The sequence below is a fragment of the Zootermopsis nevadensis genome, unplaced genomic scaffold (assembly GCF_977971745.1).
Source record: "Zootermopsis nevadensis isolate Lab colony 2312 unplaced genomic scaffold, Znev_1.0 Znev_ptg000021l, whole genome shotgun sequence".
In the NCBI taxonomy this organism is placed as follows: Eukaryota; Metazoa; Arthropoda; class Insecta; order Blattodea; family Termopsidae; genus Zootermopsis; species Zootermopsis nevadensis.
The window spans coordinates 4,602,700-4,610,661 of NW_028259153.1; the positions used below are offsets into that span (position 1 = coordinate 4,602,700).

General features: G+C 39.6%; 1 long non-coding RNA gene across 1 annotated transcript in view; it reads left to right on the forward strand.

Annotated features, from left to right (window-relative positions):
* The window catches only part of LOC110836094 (uncharacterized), a 170,693-nt gene extending 164,112 nt beyond the window's left edge, over window positions 1–6,581 (forward strand). The window contains exon 3 of the long non-coding RNA XR_015536121.1: window positions 6,257–6,581. This is a non-coding gene — a long non-coding RNA (uncharacterized LOC110836094). The remainder of the gene's footprint in view (window positions 1–6,256) is intronic.
* Window positions 6,582–7,962: the final 1,381 nt, after the last annotated feature.

Consider the following 7,962-nt stretch of genomic DNA (forward strand, 5'->3'; position numbering starts at 1 on the left):
TATCACGAAGACGCCAAAACAAACTATTCCTATGGATTTGAATTATGCCATTGACACGTGGGGGATAGGAGGTGAAGTTCCGCACATTATCCTCTTTGGTAAATCTACTGGACATAGATGAGTCATCACATTCTCACTCCGGTCCGCTTTACCCTAATAGTCACTAGATATGAAATGACCTGGTGCACCTGTTACAAAATTTCCAGCCTGTTATAGAACTCAAAATTTGTAATATTTGAGATTTTCGGAGTGAGGATGATGATTATGTTGTTCTTCTGGGTTTTGGGGCCATGTAGACTCATCGGTAGATGCCAGCTTTCGGAAAAATATACAGTCTCTTCCAGCCCTGAAGACGGAGACAGTATATTCCTCCAGACCTTGGCATCTGCCGAAGAGTCTGCACGTACCAAAATCGAAAAGAACATCAACTAAAAGGTTCATTAACGGTTTAAAAAGGGCACTCCACATAGTACAAGATTTTAAAACATTTACGATCTCTCGATGCGGAACGTGAAATGATATTTTAAATATTTTATATTTTATTATCTTATTAAAATTGTGATTTGACGGAAAATATTAAAATATTAAATATTAACTCATATTTATGCCTTAAATGCGTCAAATTTACATTTAATGGGGAAGTACGTTATTTATTACTTATATTTTGAATGTAAATTATTCTTTTAAACGTACTGTAGCAACAAGTTCGATTCCCAGGATTTTTCTTTCGGTCAGAAAGAAATCACAACACAACAAAGTGCCTCTCATTCGATTTAGAACATCATGTTGGCTTCATACCATCTATTCACTCACAAACATGTTTCTTTGTTATCTAATCAGTTCAGAATCACGCGCTTAACTGCTTATTGTTACAGAACTGGTGGATAATTCAGGGTGGGGGGTTGTAAGGAGGGGATGGTTTTTTCCTAAGGGTTGGCTGGTGGTGCACAAAACCATCTGCTATAGACTCTAAAACGTTCGTCTGTGTACAGCGGTCTGCTGGAGGGTTAAGGGGGAGGGAGGTGCTTTTGTTGATCCGTTGTGTAATGACCCGAAGGAAAATGCGTTATCATGTTGACAAATCCGCCATCCGCTTTTCGAACCTTTCCCTCCGACCATAGTAACAGACACAATTTAACTGCAGTCAACCTAATGAAATTACAAATATGTGAACAAGGGATTATTTCTCGCCTGCTTTCGTTGCTACTGTTTGTCTGATGCTGGTGTGTGGATAAAGTGAAGAAGACTGTTTTGCAGTCAACAGCTCTACTAGGGTTTGCTGTTATAAAAAACTGAGACAAAATTTTAAACTTAGAAGAAGCAGCTTGTTATACATTCTTCCATATTAATATTTTAATATTTTCCGTCAAATCACAATTTTAATAAGATAATAAAATATAAAATATTTAAAATATCATTTCACGTTCCGCATCGAATGATCGATTTACAAATTGGAACGTCTCTTACGACATGTTTCGGTTATATTTAACCGTCCTCAGGTATAAATTAGATTGGTAAATTTAAAACTCGAATTACAATCCTTTACAATGTTATGCAGTTTATTGAAATGTTCTTATCAGATTACTCTTATATATATGACGTGGTTCATCTGATGTTCAATATTAGTCTGTCAGACTAATATTGAACATCAGATGATAAATATTTTATATTTTATTATCTTATTAAAATTGTGATTTGACGGAAAATATTAACCTAATTCACAATATGACGCAAATATACTACCTTATACATTCTTCCATTTGAAATATTTCCTACCAGGACTATGGAGACGTTATAAGATAAATATCCTAATTGTTAGTATACGTTAGTATACTTGCTTAAATATTTATTAGTGAATATAAGAATGCTTTTATAAATTTAATTGTATATACAGTGGCTTCAGGTTAACTGGGGCACATCGGGACTAGAACACTTTGGCCCAATTAAGTGGCTGCCCCAATTATGCGAAGTTCCACGTAAAAAGTTAAAAAGGTTTGTTCTTTAAGTTTTGTCCCAAATAACTGTCTCGGTTAACCAATGGTCCAATTACCAGGAATCTACCGTATTTTTGAATGACATTGAAAAATTATTTTCAGCTGGGAATATGTAAGGATTTTGAATGGGACGACTGGTCTATTTCATGGTATTACTCCGAATTTTACCTGGAGATACTGCAGAAAACCACGAAGCAACACAGTCAGGTTAGGTCATAGCCCCATCAGAACGCCAACCTGCTCTGAAATATAAATTTAATTTATGTTGGTTTTTGCCGAATGTAGAAAAATGCAAAATAGGGTTTTAGTGTATTCCATGCCAAATTTCATCCAATTCCGCTCGTAAGGTTGACGTTCCTCCAATACATGGAGGCGTGTGGGTGCTTTCTGCTATGGTCCCATTATCTTCTGGAAATGACCCCGCCCCTGCCAGGGTTCAATCCCCGTCCATCCATCCTGTATAAAACATCTATCACTTCAAAATATTGCAAAGTCAAAGCCGAATCAGTGTTTAGACATTAAAGCATATGACTGTGTATAGGTAAGCGACCAAATCTCTTTACATCTCCGTGGGAGGTTGAGGGAATTTTCAGATTTCGATTCCACGGTTTTCCCCTCTTTACCCAGGTAGTACTTAGTAGTCCTCGGCAAATATTATTAGGACGATCATATCGAGGATAAATTAATAGGCATTCATAAAGAACGCTTGTTAAGGTGAGAATTTCGTACAAAATTGTAGAAGGGATATGAACTGATAAGATTAAATAGGAAGACAATATTAAAATGCAATTTAAAGGAATGTAGGAGCGTGCAGTGAGTTAATATGGCTCAGGATAAGAACCATTACAAGGCAAATGTGAACAATGTCACGGAATCTTTTGGTTCCGTTAACGACATGGAATTTCTTGGCATGGTGAGTGAGTCAGAAGGCGGATTTGTCAAAAAAAGAATTCGACTCTGCCAGAAATCCTGACCCAGCCTACCAAGGCCTTAGTCACTTCACGGCATAAGCTGTTCTATGAACCAGTGAGTTCAAATAACAGATGTCTGAATCCATCATCAAGACGCCCTGATGTTACGCGGCGTCTTGACGTAGCTAACAGCAAAGTAGGGAAACCGAACCTTAGCCTGGCTGTTGTATCGCTGGTTTGCTGGAGGCGGCAGTGTCAGTGAACAGGGACACAACCAGTCCTTTGTTCCCCTACAGCACCTCGATTTGGGCTTAATGTAATCCTGGCATTGTCATGCTAAAACCTACAAGAGTCTATCCAGTGTTGCCAACTTCACAATTCTCTCTCAATTATTGGGCGTTGCTTTATATATATTATATATCGCCCAAAAGACTTTGCCCATTATTGTATACATTACTTCACTTCAATAACAGACAGTTTTTGAGTATATTTATTTGTGTACTCTATATATAACCGACCACGGTGGTCTAGCGGTTAGAACGCTGGCCTTGTAATCCTGGGGTCTCGGGTTCGATTCCCGGCGGTGCCCGAATTTATAACTTGTGTTGGGCAAGGCAGTGGTCTAGGCAACACGGAGTTTTCCTCCGGGGGATTCCCCGGTTTCTCCGTGGCATCCCAACAATTACTCCATTCACACACAGAAGAAGGCAATGGCAAACCACTTCTGGATCATCTGCCAAGAACGTATATGAACAGGTCCCAGTCCGAGAAAAGGATGGAAGGATCCTGTTCATATGGACCTGTCGTCAGACAGAACACTAAATAAATAACTCTATATATATGCTTATAAGTCAAACATGTACTCGATTTAAGGTGGAAACTTTGTTAAGGCAAACTAGTGGAAGAGGGTGAGAGTTGAGTAGCCCAATTATGATAAGGGAAATGGGTACCACATTTTGGTAAGAAAATCCTGAAGGAAGGAATCAACTCGGTTGCACAAGCATAGACGTGAATACAATATTAAAATGGATCTGAAAATATTTCAGGTACGCGAGGGTGGAGACCGATTCACCTAATTCATGAAGGAAGCCAGTGGCGAGTTTTGTGAACAAAACGGCAATGGACCTTTCAGTTTCATTACGCTATGGCGGGGAATTTATTGGCCGGCTGAAAGACTATTAGCTTTTGAAGAATGACTCAGCATCGTGGAGTCATAAAATGAAAGAAATTTCAAATAAAGTATCTGCACATTCATAATTTATACGCTGAACCAAACAAAGTTAAAACGGCAAAATAAGGAACATGAGATGGGTGGGAATTGTAGCGCGCATGGGAGGGATGAGAAATGCACTCAGAATGTTAGGAATCCAGAAGGTAAGAGACCACTGTGAAAACCTTGAAGAAGATCAGAGGATAGTATCGAAACGGATCACACAGAGAGTTTATATTTGATTCATCCAACTCAGGATATAGTGAGTGGAAGGATTTTATACACAAGGTAATGAGCCTTCGTGATTCATAATGGAAAACTTCTTAACTAGTAGAAAGTTCTGTTGCCAGCATCTCAAGAAAGAATATAATCCATGGAGTTAATTAGTCCATGAGGTCTGCTTTTGATTTTAAAATATCGATACTAATTTTCATTGTGATTTACTTAGCAAAAGTCTACAAAATCGATTTAAACTTTATATAAATTAAGGTTCTTATAATATTCCTACGGAGATAGAGCAACTATTAATCCATCAGACTTCCTGTACCAAATTCCATCTAAATCTGTCATTAGTCTCGGAAGGGAAAGTTCCGGACATACGGATGGATGAATGTGAAACTCCTTGCCATGAATAGTTAATTTTATGCAAATAACGCAGAAAAGTGCTCTTGTACGGAATAATTATGCACATTCTTAGCTTCATACGTAGAGAGGTCATACGGTGGGTAGGGATTTGTGAGACCACACATTGGAAATGCTTACAGAAAAAGAAAGTTACTTTCTAATGTAACTGTCTAAACATGTTAATGGAGATTTTTGCCTTCTGTGCAGAAATGCTGGGTGGACTTATATTTTCACCAATATATTGTCTGTATCTTAAGGGAGCCCTGAAGATGGAAACAGTATGGCTTTACGAAACTCTGATATCTACCCGCAAGCCCACACAACGTCACAAATCAAAAATCATGAGCGAAATCTTCTTCGCTCTGATAACTCCGGATCCTACATTATTAAAATACTGAAGATTTCTGTCTTCTGGGTTGTTGCGCTGTGTAGTCTGGTCGATGTTAACCAAAGTTTCAGAGGTCATACTGCCTCCATCATCAGAGTATGAAGATTTCCGTCTTCTGGGTTGTTGCGCTGTGTAGTCTGGTCGATGTTTACCAACGTTTCAGAGTTCATACTGCCTCCATCATCAGGGCGATGAGTATGAAGATTTATATCTTCTGGGTTGTTGCGCTGTGTAGTCTGGTCGATGTTAACCAACGTTTCAGAGGTCATACTGCCTCCGTCATCAGGGCGATGAGTATGAAGACTTCTGTCTTCTGGGTTGTTGCGCTGTGTAGTCTGGTCGATGTTAAGCAACGTTTTAGAGGTCATACTGCCTCCGTCATCAGAGTATGAAGATTTATGTCTTCTGGGTTGTTGCGCTGTATAATCTGGTAGATGTTTACCAATGTTTCAGAGGTCATACTGCCTCCGTCATCAGAGTATGAAAATTTCCGTCTTCTGGGTTGTTGCGTTGTGTACTCTGGTCGATGTTTACCAACGTTTCAGAGGTCATACTGCCTCCGTCATCAGAGTATAAAGATTTCTGTCTTCTGGGTTGTTGCGCTGTGTAGTCTGGTAGATGTTTACCAACGTTTCAGAGGTCATACTGCCTCCATCATCAGGGCGATGAGTATGAAGATTTCTGTCTTCTGGGTTGTTGCGCTGTGTAGTCTGGTCGATGTTAACCAACGTTTCAGAGGTCATATTGCCTCCGTCATCAGAGTATGAAGATTTCTGTCTTCTGGGTTGTTGCGCTGTGTAGTCTGCGATCGCCCTGATGACGGAGGCAGTATGACCTCTTAAACGTTGGTAAACATGTACCAGACTACACAGCGCAACCACCCAGAAGACGGAAATCTTCATACTCACCACTGTGAGAACCTCAAGTCTTTGTCATGACGTTGTCGGTGAGTTGTGGTTGGTGCTTTTTCTCTTCGAGGAGGAGTCTGCAAGAACAGATCGGTTATAATGACTGCTGCTTTTCGTAGTTTTCCTCGATTCGTCCATTTCTGCAATTGCTTCATGCAATCCACAGCTTTCGCAATTCGTCTTCTAATCTCAGAGTCTATTTAGTTTTGGTGAAATTTCAGGTTCTTTGAAGATGTTTATTTTCTACTAGACTACACAACGCTGATAAAACACCACTAAATATACCACGAACCTTAGTAAAGCTGAAGACTACAACAAATGAAAGAGGATATCCACCACTGATCACTGTCGCTTATTTATCCAGAAGCAGCGGGTAGTCCAGCCAGGTGGTGACCTCTCTCGTCTCAAGATGAAGACAGTTGAAGAGGGACAACGGTTGTTACAAGGTAACACAGCAACGCCCGTCTGGTCTCATCACACGAAACATAGGACCCCAACGAGCAGGAGGTTATTCAGCGTTAACACGTCTGATTTTTAAATGAGACGTATCGGTACCCTGGTTGAAATAGGTTGCGGTGAGCTATTCAAATCGATATGTTCTTCTGTTTAGTTGTTTGTTTATCTGTACCCATAAAATAACTCAAGAACGGTCAATCGATCTTGAAGAAATGTGGTAGGCTTGTTGGGTAATTATAACAAAATAACATACGTACTTTTCTGAGCCTACTTTGTCACAGATAAATATATTGCCACTGCCCTATTAACCTATTGTTATATAGTAAAAACCTCGAAATTTTTATCTTTTATTGAATTATTAAGTAAATATTCGAATTCTGATGCTACGGTGGTCCAGCGGTCAGAACGCTGGCCTTATAATCCTGGGGTCTCGGGTTCGATTCCCGGCGGTGCCCGAATTTATAACTTGTGTTGGGCAAGGCCGTGGTCTAGGCAACACGGAGTTTTCCTCCGGGGCTTCCCCGGTTTCTCCGTGGCATTCCAACAATTACTCCATTCACACACAGAAGAAGGCAATGGCAAACCACTTCTGGATCATCTGCCAAGAACGTATATGAACAGGTCCCAGTCCCAGAAAAGGATGGAAGGATCCCGTTCATATGGACCTGTCGTCAGACAGAACACTAAATAAATAATAATAAAAATTGAATTCGCTGTGCTCTGTACGCAAAGGTCAAATGCCACAGTCATATAATTCCTGTAACACCATTACATCTGTAAAGAAGTCTCCATGTTTCATAAATTTATACCTTGATCCGAAGGAAAAATCAGACGTTGGAAGCTGTTGGCAGGGGCCCATCTATTGACACCAGACAACTCTCACGTCATTGAAGCGATTTGCAAATTTCAAATGTAAAATCCTGCCAAACGCTACAGAATTGTTACGCTATGATCACGTGTCCAAACATGTTCGAAGTTGTCCCCTATCCAGATCAACTAGAAAATTTTTGAACATGTTTCACCCAGCTTTCATAGTTATGGCCCATTTTTCTAATATTCGTCTTAGGTCACAGATGTGCAATTTCAGTTCACTGTATTCTAATTTGTCAGAACAACATTTAGTATGCAGGTGCGGTGAAGGGCTGTTATGTTAATTTTCTATCTGTGTCTTCAAAGTGTCTGTTTTAGCAGATGTTTCACCATCAAACCTTCGTGATAACTGTTCGTTTACACCGCACGAGCTAAATGTTCAGTCCATCCCAACGGCCTAAGCTGACCTGTGTAACCGGGAGTTTTTAGTTATGTAATTTAATATTCTCATGTTTATTCTTAACTTGTAGTATACTTCTGGATAAGAAATTTTGCTCAGTATTTTGTGTTTATATGTCTGCAAGTTGTGTTGTTTCTTCAGAATGAGATACGATATAAAATAAGCACAAAAGAGGAATATTACTTTTGTAAATATAGACGG